This window comes from Podarcis tiliguerta, assembly GCF_965153285.1.
Source record: "Podarcis tiliguerta genome assembly, chromosome: Z".
NCBI lineage: Eukaryota > Metazoa > Chordata > Lepidosauria > Squamata > Lacertidae > Podarcis > Podarcis tiliguerta.
In genome coordinates this window covers 8776727-8791361 of record NC_139553.1, presented here as the reverse complement: position 1 = coordinate 8791361, position 14635 = coordinate 8776727, and the positions used below count along the sequence as shown (strand labels likewise).

At 44.2% G+C, this 14635-nt stretch overlaps 2 protein-coding genes across 2 annotated transcripts in view; one reads left to right on the top strand and one right to left on the bottom strand.

Moving 5' to 3' along the window:
- Positions 1-14635, bottom strand: part of SLC31A2 (solute carrier family 31 member 2) — a 526804-nt gene that overhangs the window by 255636 nt on the left and 256533 nt on the right. The gene's annotated exons all lie outside the window — the stretch shown is intronic.
- The window catches only part of LOC310669227 (uncharacterized protein), a 142906-nt gene that overhangs the window by 517 nt on the left and 127754 nt on the right, over positions 1-14635 (top strand). The gene's annotated exons all lie outside the window — the stretch shown is intronic.

Here is a 14635-nt window from a genome sequence, read left to right as displayed (position 1 = left end):
GAAGTGACCTGTCAGTGGTAATCATGCCCATTAATTTCAGTGGGTCTATTCTGAGTAGTACAGACCCATGTGTCTGATGACTGCTTACACCCAGGTAAAAGGTAAAGGGACCCCTGACCATTAGGTCCAGTCATGGCCGATTCTGGGGTTGCGGCGCTCATCTGGCTTTATTGGCCGAGGGAGCCAGCACACAGCTTCCGGGTCATGTGGCCAGCATGACTAAGCCGCTTCTGGTGAACCAGAGCAGCACACCGTTTACCTTCCCGCTGGAGCCGTACCTATTTATCTACTTGCACTTTGACGTGCTTTCAAACTGCTAGGTTGGCAGGAGCAGGGACCCAGCAACGGGAGCTCACCCCGTTGCAGGGATTTGAACTGCTGACCTTCTGATTGGCAAGTCCTAGGCTCTGTGGTTTAACCCACAGCGCCACCCGCATACCTTACACCCAGGTAGGCGCCCTCAAAATCATTGTCCCTACAGTGCAACCTGCTGTACATCTCTCCAGAAGCGAGCTCCATTGACCTCAGCAGGACTTACTCCTAGGAAAGCATGTACTATAGGGCTGCTACATGCTGACAGGGTGTCACTTCTGTCAAGAACTGTGCTGCAGGATTCAGCATCCCACCAAGTTCTACTCAGAGTAGGGAGTGCTCAGCTAGCATTCATTTTCTCTGTTGAAGTATATTAAAAATCCCATCAGAACAACCATGCTATCCCAGAGGACATGGAGCTATCCCAGAGGATTGTTGCATGGTTGTTCTGTTGAGATTTTTAATATACTTCAACAAAGGAATGCTTAGCTGAGCAATTTGTGACCATTAATGTTTAAAATCTGACAATGGAAAATAAGCATGTGCTTATTTTGCTTAATGGTTAATCCAGCCCTGACTGCATCAGAGGCAGCGAAGTCTCCTCAGTAGCAGCCACACAGTCCACACAGGTGGGTTAAATGTTCCCCATCAAAGCATCCTTGCTGATCTGTTTAGATTCCAGGGGTCCATTTGCCCTGATTATCTTAACCCAGGGACTGGGAACCTTAGTCCCAGGAGCCACATGCAGCCCTACAGACCTCTCTGGTCCTTGGGACTTTCCCCCAAATCAAATTCCTGTCTCTGCTTCGCACCCTCCTTGAGTGTTTGTTTCTGTCTGGGTTGCACCTTTGAACTCCAAAGTTTTCTTCTTACTTGCCTGGATGGAGGCAAAAGAGGTGTGTGTGTGTAGAAACTGAAGGAGGATGAAATTTGCACCATTGTTCCACCTACTTCTGCCCCTGCCCACTATTGACATGTGGCCCCCAGAGGATTGCCCAGAAGGAAATGTGGCCCTTGGGCTAAAAATGACTCCCTGCCTCTGCTTTGCTTGCGATTTAACCCTGCCTCTGCCTGGACCATCTTTCCTAAATGCTGGCAGTGGATCCCAATCCTCATGGGTCCCGGTTGTGCCACACATTGCAACACCTGCCTCTATATGCAATTGGTTGGATGTCTGCAGCCTGGCACTGAGGATCAGCTCTGAATCCAGAACAACAAAAAGAGATTACCATAAACAAGTCTTTCTTTTGTGAATGGGAAACCTGCAGGAGAATTCTTTGTTTTCCTTCTTTCTTTTTTAAAAGAGCATCTGTCAAGCTAGGGTGCTTAATGAATGACAGACATCAGACAGCTAACCTTCTGTTGCAAATTGCTGGCTACGCTATGTTATGGTATTTTGCAGGGGAGGGGGGAGATGGGTCTGTATTTCTTTTCTTTCTTTCTTTTGTGGGGTGGGCTTGACTTGCTGCCCAAAATGTCTTTGTTCAAGGAAAGATCCACATAACTTTTCCAATCTCATGGGTCTGTAAGGCCCGAGCTCTGTGGTCTAAAGTGCTCCTGGAAATTATTCAGTACCATAGGCTGTGCAGCTGCTGTCCTGGTCTAAAGTGGAGGTGGAAACTTGTGCTTTTGATGTAGGACCATTCTGCACAGCAGTGTGCAAGATCTCAACCTTTTAGAACAGGGCAGAGTAAATCTACCTTGGGATTGTCCCAAGGCCATGCCCCTCACTGACCCCCACCCCACCCATCCTTTGCAGCCTCAGTGTTTTTGCCTGGCTGGAATGTGTCCATAGAACTCTGATAGTACCTCTTTGCTGCCTGGATGGAGGACAAAGGGGAGTGTGTAGAAACTAGACTGCTGTACAAAGGTAAAATTGGCCGTGTTGCTCTCCCCACGCTTGCATGTTCCCCGACCCCTGGAATGTTGCCCAGAAGGTACATGGCTTTTGGGTTTCCCCACCACACACATACAGTTCAAAAGCATGTGCAGAGTTGCAGCCAGGGATTGAGCTACTCAGTAACACAGCACTGCCTACCATCTGGCAGCAGGTTTCAAGGATTCCAGACAAGGAACCTTGCTTTCCCTGTCCATAGGCAGCTGTGAAGAGTATTGTCATTCTAGCACATGTTAGTGATTGGGTGCTGGCCTTTGCAGGCTAATAAGATTTAACATGGGTTTTATGTTCAATGTCTGCAGTCATACAAATAAGAGGTCACCACAGCTGGAAGGAGGGACAAAGTTTTTTTCTTTTTCCTGCATGGGATCTGTTACGTCATTTTAAAACTCCAGATCTTGAAGACATTACTCACTGTGAGATCATATACTGCCACTTGGGAGGATAAAAATCCAGAAGCCAAGCTAGCTCAGGTTGGGTGTTAAATATCTCAGCTGAATCTACATAGAAAGCTTCCTTATATTGAGTCAAACAACTGGACCATCCAACTCAGCACTATCTATGCTGACAGGCAACATCTCTCCAAGTTTTCAGGAGGCAGCGAATATTCCCAGCTCTATCTGGAGAAGATGGGGGTTGAACCTGAGACAAAGCAGATGTTCTACTATACTAATACCACCGTTTCGCTATAATGGGTACATAGGAAGCTGCCTTATACTGAGTTGCACCATTGGTCTATCTATTTCAATACTGCCAACACTGACTGGCGGCACCTCCCCAGGGGTGTAGGGAGGATTCTCTCACAGTCCTACCTGGAGTTGTCAAGGATTAAACTTGGAATTGCCTGTATGATCTGCACCCACTCCACATTCTGGTTCAGTGGAGTAACTCTGCGTTATATTCATAAAAGTTTGGTTGGACGATTCTTTTTATCCGTTTCAGGGGTAGCTGCTCTATACTCTCAAAGCATTGGTACTCTCATGACATCCTTTGACTGGGGCTACTTAAGACATTCCTGCAGCATATTTACTCTGTGCATTAAATATATGTGCTCACTTGTTGCACAGATCTTGTGTGACTGAAAGGACTAATGTGTTGCAGATAAAGCAAAAGGGCCACAGGTTTGAGCATATTGAAGTTTAATTTAGAGATACAAAAACTTGCCGCTTACAATCAAGAATGTCTGCACTGGCTGGCAGAGGTTCTCCAGGATTTCTTACAGTGTCCACTAGCATTTCAACCTGGGGATTGAGCCTTTAACCTTCTGCGTGCAAAGCAGATTCTCCAGCTGTGGCCCAGAGCATGGCTGACCCGAGGCATTTTGGCAGCTGAGGAACAAAACAACACTCCCCTCCCACCAGGGAAGAAGCAGAGAGTGAAGATCTACATTGGGAACAAGGGGAATAAAGATCTGCATTGGAATCTGTTGCCCCTACGGATCCTGCTGTTTGAGGCAGTTTCCTCACCTTGCCTCATGGATGGGCAGCCCAGGCCAAGAGGGATGTATGTTTTCTTAAGTCCACTGAGAATTTTAGTAAAGGATAAGGTAGAACCTTTCTCCTATTGTTTACAAGAAAAGTGATATGGGGTGAGATATTAGCCTATGATGGCTGTGGCATCATATGTATGTCATAATGAGATAATACATATACAATATATGTAAAATTTAGGAAGTGCTGTGCGATCCAGCACCTGAAGCTTTTAGGGACCTGTTTTGCGTTCTGCAGATAATTTTAATTACACACCTGTCACCATCCATACAGTCCCAAGGATGGACAAAACTGTCAATTTTGATTGTTTTCGAATGCTACCGCCCTGCCATCACATACAGGACTAGCAGACTATTATTTTATTTATTGCTATTTGCAGAACTCACAAAGCTTGATAGGAGAAGGCTTGACTTCCCTGCAGTTGAGGTCAGGTGCTGGGTTCTTCTGCTGGTTTTGGCTGGCTCTGTGGAGCCCATTCCTAATACTATGAGTCAGACAGTTTGTATGGATTGGGCATAGTGCTGGGTGGTGTTGGGTCATGGTGTTTCCCTTCTTCTCTCAACCAGCTTGCGGGAGCTGGGTCACTTTGGTTGATGGTCTAATGCTGGTGGATTTCCCACTTGCTGGTACAGCTGAATGACTGTAAACCTGAGCCAAATGATGTCATTTTGTTCCATAATATGCTAAGGCATAGAAACTGATTTCTGTATAGGTGTGCCCTGTAGTCTCTCTTGGGACAAAGCTCATGGTATTGATGTCATCTGCACTAGGCCGTGTGTGACAGATATGGATGATGAAGAAGAAGAGTTTGGATTTGATATCCCGCCTTTCACTCCCCTTCAGGAGTCTCAAAGCGGCTCACATTCTCCTTTCCCTTCCTCCCCCACAATAAACACTCTGTGAGGTGAGTGGGGCTGAGAGACTTCAGAGAAGTGTGACTGGCCCAAGGTCACCCAGCAGCTGCATGTGGAGGAGCAGGGAATTGAACCCGGTTCCCCAGATTACGAAACTACCACTCTTAACCACTACACCACACTGGCTCTCTCGGGCTCCCACCCGGGCCAAGAGGGATGTATGTTTTCTTAGGTCCACTGAGAATTGTAGTAAAGGATAAGGTAGAACCTTTCTCCTATTGTTTACAAAATGGTGGGGATGGATGGTGGGGAAATTAGACTTTGTGTTTGAATGAGAAGCTATCTATTTTCCCTTCTTGAACCAACACATGGACTGAAACCACATGCACTGAAACCAATGGCTTCAAGTTACAGGAAAGGAGATTCCAACTAAACATATGGAAAAACTTTCTGACAGTAAGAGCTGTTCAGCAGTGGAACGGACTCCCTTGGAAGGTGGTGGTCTCTCCTCAGGGCCATCTTACCCATAAGCGCTAGGGGTGTGGAGCACTAGGGCACTGGGCTGTCAGGGGTGCCAGGCCAAGAGTCCGGGGTCCGAGAGTTGAGTCCGGGGAAGAGCCCGCCTGTTGGTTGGAGCGCAGCGATGGGCTCTGCTGTTGTGGGTGGCTCTGTGCCGCAAATTCGGGGGCGACCGAGCCAGCAAGATGATGAGGCAGCCAGCTGGCTCCACCCTTCTGCGTGCCTGGGACTGGGCAACTGGGGGGGGGGCTACCGGGCAAATCTTTGCACCCGGCACTGCATATGCTTAAGACAGCCCTGTCTCTCATGCACTGGAGATTGGATGGCTATCTGTCGTGGATGTTCTAGCTGAGATTTCTGCATTGAAGGGAGTTGGACTAGATTATGGTTACCAGGTGTTCCTGTTTCCCGGGGACAGTCCCCGGATTTACATATCAGTCCCCTGACAAAATCCATCTATTTAGTAGGAAGTTGAAAAGTGTCCCCGGATTCATTGAAAAAATCTGGTAACCTTAGACTAGATTACCCAGCACTCCAAATTTAGCAAGTATTTATTTAGCACTGCATGTATTAGTGTGAAAGGTGCACAAATTCATTTTATTAGGGGACATTGTTTGCAGTAGAATTGGTCAAAACTGTGTGTATCAGAAGAAATTCCAACTTAGTGCTGATGAATTTTAATAAAATTGCAAATTACGTCAGAGGTGCGGGGATCCAAATTTAAAACTGGAAGGATGAGAAACTTGACAGAATCACCCATGCCTCTAGTAACAGAGGCTGACTCATTGAATCCTTAACTTACTATTTAAATTTACATACCTCCCTTCAGCCAAAGACCGCAACATAAAACACACAAGGAAAACATAAAATATATAGCATAAAAAAACCACACACACCCCTGACACGTTTTAAAAGCCACAGATTGTTTAATCAGCCAAAGCCTGTTGCACAAATGGGGGGAAATAATTTGTTTAATGAAAAACTAGAAGTTAGTAAAAAATCGGAAATACACAGAAAATTGACACAAGAACAGCAACAATAGTGATTTGCACAGTGGGAAGGGAGGTGGAATGTGGAGAAGCAGTAGCCAGAACCCAGGCCACTTTGCATGGCTTCTCAGTCAAACACAAAATAGTATCTGTTTCAAACATGCAATTAATCTGCAAACAAGTTTTGAATTTAAAATTATTTCACAACTACATTGAATCAGTTCTTAATACAAAGAGATGCCCACCCCCCCCAGCCACCCATTTTCCAATGTTTTACTGAAACAACTTATACATAGAGCTGCCAATTACAGTCATACCTCGGGATAAATGTGCTTCAAGTTAAGTATTTTCAGGTTGCGCTCCACAGCAACCTGGAAGTAACGGAGCGCATTACTTCCAGGTTTTACTGCACACGCATGCGCAGACGGTCAGAATGACGTCACACGCATGCATGGAAGCGGCGAAACATGATGTGTGGACGCGGGTTGTGTTCGCTTCAGGATGCAAACTGGGCTCCGGAACAGATCCTGTTCGCATCCCGAGGTACCACTGTAGTTTCTGGGCCCAATTCAAAGTGTTGATTTTGACCTATAAAGCCTTAAACGGCTCAGGTCAGGACTGCAATACCTCAAGGGCTGCCCCCTCTCAATAAGGTGGAAGAGAGAAACCCTTGATTTGATCCAGCACATGGCCTAGGATGATGGGAGCTGGAGTCCAGCAGCATTTGGAGGATAGCAGGTTCCACAATGCTGTTTAACACTGTAAATCAGGAATGGGGAACTTTTCGCCACCCAGATGTTGTTGGACTCCATCTCCCACCATCTGGCCCACCTCTGCTGTGGTGCCTTCAGCAACAGTTTGGGAAACACCCAGCAATTGGAAGCTGTAAGATTTATTTCTGCCTCTCTCCCCAAGAGTTGCCTTTTCTCTCTTTGAAAGATCTTGATGATGGATGTAGGGTGGGTCAAAATGCCCCTGGCATCCACTTGATTTCCATTACCCATGGCTGAAGTCAGCCCAAGATTTGCCTTTCATGTCTGGTCTTTCATATATATATATATATATATATATATATATATATATAATTTTAAATTATAACAAACAAACAAAAATACAGTAAAAAAAAAAATTGTTACATGCTGAACCTTCTTTCTATGGTTCCTTAAATTTACTCTATTTTCCCCAGAATTTCCTAATTAAATTTATTTATACTTTTTCTCATCTATTTCATATAAGTTGTAGCAACTGCACATTTTTACAATAATTCTGCTAACGTCTTAATTTGTTTACAATTTGTTTGTATATATTTGATAACAGATTTCCATTCTCTATTAAAGAGTATGTTGTCTTGGTTTCTTATTCTTCCGGTAAGTTTTACCATTTCTGCATAGTCCATTAATTTCTGTAGCCATTCTTGTCTTGTTGGGACTTCTTCTTTCCATCATTGGGCAAATATCATTCTTGCAGCCATGGTTGCATACATAAATACATTTCTATACTGTATTGGTACCTTTGATCCCATCATCCCCAAAAGAAAAGCTTCTGGTTGTTGTTTTTTTGGTGTGTGTTTTTTACAAATGTTATATCAAACATCTTTTTCAATTCATTATATATCTTTTCCCAGTAGGCTTTAGCTTTATTGCAAGACTACCACATGTGAAAAAGGTCCCTTCTTTCTCTTTGCATTTCCAACACTCATTCGATTTCAGTTTATATGTTTTTGCCATCTGGTAGGTGTTAGATACCCTCTGTATAGCATTTTCATATAATTTTCTCTTGCACCATAACATGCTGTAAATTTTATATCTATATTCCACAATCGTTCCCATGCCTCCATTTCTATATTGTGACCAATATCTATTGCACAATGTATCACTGATGATTTCACTTGTTCATCTTTTGTCTCCCATTCTGGCAGTAGCATACATTTTAGACATCACTTTAACATTACAGTCTAACAGATCTCTCTCTCTAATTGAGATATTTGTCCCGCAAACCCCCATTTCTTATCTTTTATAAATACTTTGTTTAAATGATGATATTGCATCCATGTTAACATTCTTGATAAGTCCTTTAACTTTTTAAATTTAAATTCTCCACCTTCCTTCTTTGACAAATTCCTGTGTTACCAGTTTTCCGTCATATTCTTCTTTTTCACCCCTATAGTTTCTACTGGTGAAAGCCAAAGTGGTGTTTTTCTTTCCAATAATTTTTTATATTTATCCCATACTCTATACAATTTTTTCCTAATTATAGGTTTATTTATGTACTTTATGTACATTCCCTTTATATAAATTCTTTATGTACTTTCAACTTTTCATAGCACAAATACGCATGCCAGCCAAGTATATTATCATGACCTTCTAGGTCTAAGATATGTGGATTCTTCAATGACAACCATTCCTTCAACCAGCACAGGCAGGAAGCTTCAGAATATAATCTCATATCCAGCAGAGAAAAACCTCCTCTCTCTTTAGCATCTATCAATATTTTGTATTTCCCCCCCTCAGTTTTTTCCCTTGCCAGATATATTTAGAAATATATTTTTGCCATTTTTGGACGCAATCCTCTCTGGTTTCTCTTCAGATTGTATAAATCTTTTGTCTTTTACTTTCATGTCTGGTCTTGTTTGATTCATGGCAGGGGTAGGTCACAAAGGGGGAGGAGGGCTGCTGGTGTCTTAGATTTATCATTGCCAAGGGTGCAGGGAGATCTGTATTAGAAAGTGGGCATTGATGACTTGGAAAGAAATATTTCAGGGCAGCCAGCCTGTTCGCCATAAACTTAGGAGCATTCTGGGAGCTGTTCTAGTGCCCTTCCCAATAGATCTCTCTGTACAAGAGTTTCAGAGCCTGCAGAGACAGCTGTGTCCATGCTTAGCCATGTGCCAATCTTTCAGGTTCTTTTTGTCTTAAAAAGGAAATTGCTTTGGTAGTGGCACTTGCAGGATTGTAATGCTGGCTCCTCTGACCCAGGAAAGAGTAGCTCAGGGCATGGATGCATAGTTCATAGAGTCAGAGTGGTAGACTGGAGCTCAAAGTTCAACTATTCCCTGCCCCCCAAAATGAAACTCACTGGGTGATCATCAGCCAGCCAGCCTCCCTCAACCTAATTTACATGACAAAATTGTTGTGTGGATACCTCCACTGGAGGCTGGTCCATTAGGGTGAATGGGGCCCAGGCCCACCAACCTCAATCTGCCTTCAGCCAGACCCCACCTTTCTGCCTTCCTACTTACAATCCAGAAGGTGATCTTGCCTGCCAGCTTTCTCCTCCTCCTTAGTCTCAGTGTTGCCCTTGAAGAATTCAGCAGGGAGGAGAAGGATGGGGACAAACCTTTTAACAGTTGGCTTATATCACTGGCTCTGGCTGTTTCATTGGTTCTGGTGCCACCTATTGTTGGTCGCCCTACATTCCATGCCCCAATGGGTACCAACCACCACTGCCTCTCCAATTGTGTCTAATTCTGGGCGCCACAATTTAAGAAGGATGTTGACAAGCTGGAACATGTACTGAGGAGGGCAACCAAGATGATCAAGGGTCTGGAAACCAAGCCTTATGAGGAACAGTTGAAGGAGCTAGGTATGTTTAGCCTGGAAAGGAGGAGACTGAGAGAAGATAGGGTAGCCATCTTCAAATATCTCAAGGGCTGTCACATGGAAGAGGGAACAAGTGCGTTTTCTCCTGCTCTGGAGAGTAGAACTCAAACCAATAGCTTCAAGTTACAGTCATATCTCAGGTTACAGACGCTTCGGGCTGTGTGTTTCCAGTTTGCTCACCTCGCCGAACCCGGAAGTACCAGAATGGGTTACTTCCAGGTTCGACACTCACGCATGCGCAGAAACACTAAATCACACTTTGCGCATGTGCAGAAGCTCTGAATCTCAACCGCGGGCGTGCAGACGCGGTGCTGCGGGTTGCAAATGCTGCGGGTTGCGAACGTGCCTTCCGCATGGATCAAGTTTGCAACCTGAGCATCCACTGTACAGGAAAGGAGATTCCAACTAAACATACGGAAAAACTTTCTGACAGCAAGAGCTGTTTGACAGTGGAATGGTCTCCCTTGGGAGGTTGTGGGCTCTCCTTCCTTGGAGGTTTTTAAGTAGAGGTTGGATGGCTATCTGTCATGGATTCTTTAGCTGAGATTCTTGCATTGCAGGGGGCTGGACTAGATGACCCTTGAGTCCCTTCCAATTCTATTATTCAAGGAGCTCAAGGTGGCATACATTAATTCCCCTCCACTCCATTTTATCCTTACAATAACCCTGTGAGGGGGTTATGCTGAAAGTGAGTTCATGGCAGAGTGGGGATTTGAACCCTGGTCTCCCAGGTCCTGGTCCAGCACTCTAACCACTACACCACAACTGTTATGTTTGCCTGCTGCCACCAGCTGGGCATGTTAAATTGGTACTGAGGCCTCAGCCTTGTCTATGTCTCTTAGGTTCATGATGGAAAAGCCTAATTAGTTGAATTGAACTTTGGCTACATCTTTTTTAAATGCCTGCAGGCAGCTGAATTTCTGCAAAGCTAGAGGTCATGAAGTTCTTATGCCTAGGCAGCAGGGGTTAAGAGCCACTTCCCTGGAGGATATTTTAGCTGGCCGTTTTCAAGTAGGATGAATAAATGAGTGGGTAGGTGATTATATCTGGGTCAGAGCAGGGGCAGAAGCTGAAGCAAAATTCTCCTCTGCAGCTGTTAATTTGCCTTTTTGGTCTGTTGGTCTTTGTTCCTATGGTATCTCCTGAGGTTCTGCAGATCCTTCAGAGCTTCACAGATAGGGTGGCAATCTGACCTACTTTACAGAGGACAGCCCCCTCTTTGAAGGTGCCCTCTCTTTGAAGGGCTGTCTAGTCTAAATCTGTCTAGTCTTGTTTAAAGACAAGTCTAAGAAGTAGGGGCTGACATGTCCCATGGGGGGAGGGATGTGCTGCCGTGTTGTCCACTCACTGACACCTCCCTTACCTGGGTTGTGTGAAATAGCCTGCAAAGAAGCAGAAGCAGCAGCTTCCAGCTAAATATTGCATGCGCCATGAGATCTTGTGAGATTGCTGCCCCAGGCGCCCAAGCGGCTTCCTCCACCGCTGCGTCACCCTGCCTCAAGGCTGAGCGGGGGGGGGGGGGGGCTTGAATCTGCCCATGCAGACTGGATAGCAGACCCACTGGGGCATCTGGTTGGCTGTTGCAGGAACAAGATGTTGGACTAGGTGGGGCATTGGCCTGATTGAGCAGGCCCCTCATATTCTCTCAGGTCTGTCATGGTTTTGCATCTCCAGACAGAGGAGGAGGAGAGAAAATATATGTCTAAAGTGCTACCTGAAGACTGGCACCTAGGGACAGAGGTTCTCCCCTTGCGACTCCAGAGACTGGAAAGAGGAAATCAGACCCATCAGCACTCTCCATCACCCCTTCTTTGGAACACAGAGCCTCACTGGGGAGGTGGGGAGGACTTCAACCCCTCAGTGGCAGAGGGTAAGCAGGAGATGGTTGCTGCGGAGCTGGCATCATGGGGGCAGATGCCCCAGTGGGAAACCTTTAAGCAGGATTTGAGCCCAAGAGTCCTCTCCCCTCCTGCAGTTTCCAGCTACTGGTATTCAGAAGCATTGCTGCCTCCAACTATGGAGGCAGGTCATAGGGTCATCATGGCTAGGAGCTACGGATAGCTCTCTTGCCCATGGATTTGTCTAATACTCTTTTAAAGCCATTTAGGTTGGTGGCCATCAGTTGCTTCTGTGGGTTCCAGAGTTTAACTATGTGCTGCATGAGGGGCCCATAACATGGGAATAGTTTAAAGGACCTGAGAGAGAGGTCTTTAGGGCTTCTCCATTCCTCATATGGTCCAATAGCATCATGAGGGCCATAATCTATGATATAAAGGCACTGTGGGAAATTAAAATGACAGGTACATCTAGCCACCCACAGCACAGCTGTGCTTTTGGCAGCTGTCTCAAGCAGTATTCACTAACTGAGGAGGTGTCTCTGCAGCGAATACTTCCCCAGTGCCCCCTCAAACCTGGTACCAGTCCTGAATGCAAATACAGTGGTACCTCAGTTTACAAACTTGATCCGTTCCGGAAGTCCATTTTTAAACCGAAACCGTTCTTAAATCGAGACGTGCTTTCCCTAAAGAGGCCTCCCACCACTGGTGCCCTTCCATCTTTTGGATTCCATTCTTAGACCGAGGTAAAGTTCTCAAGCCAAGCCACTCTTTCCGGTTTTGCGGAGTTTGTAAACCAAATCATTCTTAAACTGGGCTGTTCTTAAACCCGGGTACCACTGTATATTAGTGAAGGCTTTTGAGGGTTCCGCCTCGCCTCACTTTTTAGAGTTACATATGTCCATTGCTTTCTAAAACTTGTAAATGGTAGCATTCACTTGGACCATGCCAGGAATGCTGATCACCCTGTACCTGAAATGACATAACATGTTTAATGGCCTTATTGAACAGATGTGTGTCATTATTATTTTTTGCCCTTACGGTAAATGTGCAGTGAGTAAAATTTATATGTTTGTGGGCACAGGTCAAATCAATTTAGCCCAGGGGAAGAGCTAGCCTATTTATTAAATTGAAGTCAAGTAGAGGTCGGGTTTGTCCTCTTTAATTTAGATATGCTCCCTCTATTCATCTTGTGACAAATTACTGGCTGCAGTATTGTAGCTCAAGAGTGGCATTTGTGGTGGGGGTCCTTTTCTCTTTTCCCCTAGAATCCTGAGGTTCATTAAGATTCAGACACAAAATAGTGGTTCAGTACAAATTTGTGTTTTTTATCCAACTTATAAACCACGTTACAGTTTGAGGCTTTAAAATTCAAAGTTGCGTGCAACAAGATAAAAATAAGATAACATATACATAAAAATACACCTACAGGTATACAAAAATGCATTTATATTAGGGAAACTGCTTGCAAAAAAAATCTGTGCAACTGGGGGAAATTGCATAGAAAAATGTATATGTCTGATGAATTTTAGCAAGGACTTAAATTTTTTAAGGTTGAAAAACTGAAAGAAGCCTAAATTGACAGTTTCTCCCAGCTTTACCCAGAACTGGTTGAATTATTGCAGAAACAGAATACTGATTTATTAGTTTTCATGAGAATTAGGTTAATGGTCAGTTTGAGTACTGTCCTTTTACCTTATGAAAGGACTCAGAGTGGGGAAAGAGCAGACACCTCAACCACAAGCAGAAAAACCTGTAAAGTCATGGAGATGAACCTGGAGGTCCTCAGAACTGCTGTAAATGAGGATCTGATTGCAAACAGATGAAGCTTGTGCTGTAATTGGTTTTACAGATGCAGTAAGCAGGGTCATGGGCTCTGTGCTGGGGAGTTTTAAAGCAGCAGCAATGGGTTCTTGACCTCTGGGACATTGCTAAGCCACTCCTTACTTTGACCTCTCTTGTGAACCTGTGTAATTGAGTCTAAGTGGCCTCAACTGGTCTCTAGATCAGTGAAACCACATTGCTTGGAGTGATTCTTCCTCCTCCTCCTCCTATGGTGTGTGGGTAGAAAGGAGAGGGGAACAAAAGGGGGCTGAGGCATCTGACATGAATTAGAATGCCTCCTTTCCATTTAATCTATTCAGGATGGAAATACCAACGAAGCAGGTGAGTGGAATTCTTATGCATTACCCCAGAATGTCCAGTTCTGGTGGCCTGGGACTAATTTAGATGAAGGAACTCTAGATAGCAAAGATTGTGTTTAGTTAATACAAGAAGCTGATTTCCCTTTTGCAGTGGACCAAATTGTCTTCATTGCTAATAAAAATTCTACTGAGAAATTCTGTACTGATACCATTAAAAGCATAACTTTTTGTTTTTAATGGTTAAGCATTCAGATTTATTTTCTGACTTGAAGAGTATCAAGATATCTCCACACCATCAAACTCCCTCTCCAAACGCCATTTTCAGTGCTTTTTATGCTTTGGATAAAGCAGAAGATTAAACTTTTTTTTTTTTAAGTGTCATGTCCTAGCTACAGAAATGAAACTTTTTTTCTTTTTAATTGTGTGTCTGTTTTAAATATTAAACACTTTTCTGAAGTCCCTGCACCAGGTATTTTTATTTTATTTATTAAATTTCTATACCACCAGGAATTTCAGGACCTTTAATATTAGTTGCAAAGTGGTAATACAGCTGTAACAGAATTGGTACAATATTGGCTCCTGGGTGAGCAGCTAGTCAGTTGATGTAAATTACTAATCAGTTAGATCTGTGGAAACACAAATTAAGAACAAAGTAAGCCCATTGAAACCAATGTACCCAAGTTAGCTATCTCTACCAATTTCAATGGATAGGCTCTGAGCAGGACTAACAATAGATCCAAAGTATTATTTCTTAAGCAAGAAGCAAATTTATTCTTGATAGACATACGCAGCGATAATTGGTGCCCACCCCCAATGAGGGAAAACCACCATCTCAAGGGAGGCCTAAACAAGCAGAATCAAACTTCTGACGTGGGTCATTCTGAAAATTGAATAATCAACCAATACTGATCTACATGGATCATTCAGTGAAAACAGAATGCTGACTGACTGGGCAGTGAGGGGAAAGGACATGGAAAGTCAGAATGGGAATGGATG